Raw genomic sequence first — 750 nt, forward strand, 5'->3', positions numbered from 1 at the left:
ATTTTTCAGTGTTTATCTTTTAAAATTACGTTTACGATGTCTTTGATTCCCGTGCCAAATCCAAAAAGGAGGCATCGGTTACAGTGGGCGTAAATGAAGGCGTATGTGGCACGGTACCTGACTTATCTGGTGAGCCGTTTTGCAGTATATAAGTTCACTACCCAGCTTTCCTTCATCGCGTCTAGTGATCCATACTAACGATGGTCCTCCTATAACCTTCCCCTTCCACCACCTATTCAATAAAGTTAAATCAAATAGGATGAAATTTGGTGCAACCTCCAAGAAAGGCAGAAGGGGAAAGAAGCGCGGATATGGGAGAAAGAAAGGGAAAGGGAAAGGGGTGCCCCCACGCGTCTGTCCGCTGACTCTCCTGCCTCGCGAAATATGGGTGAGAATTGCAGCAAGGGTTGCATCGGCCTTGATCTAGGATCTATTTAACATGCAGGCGACCTGCAAGGTGTTTTTGGATGCAGCCCGCTCATCTGCGGTGTACAATGTGGCTTCCATGGCGGAGCTACCCGTCGTGTTCGGTTATGACTTGGAGGACCGTCCTGAGGATGGGTTCCTTTATAGAAGCGCGCGCAGAGGAAATTCGGCCGCTATATTCCGTGTAGGGATTAGAGAATTCTGTTGGATGGGCCGACAGGTCACTAGGGTCGGCACCCTGCTTGAGGCCGCTGATGCGGGCGACGTCCAAGCCCGCTACATGTGTGCGATGCTGCTACTGACGCCAGGTGTTGGGGACGAGGC

This window comes from Arachis ipaensis, chromosome B2 (genome assembly GCF_059453495.1).
Source record: "Arachis ipaensis isolate K30076 ecotype BB chromosome B2, ASM5945349v1, whole genome shotgun sequence".
In the NCBI taxonomy this organism is placed as follows: Eukaryota; Viridiplantae; Streptophyta; class Magnoliopsida; order Fabales; family Fabaceae; genus Arachis; species Arachis ipaensis.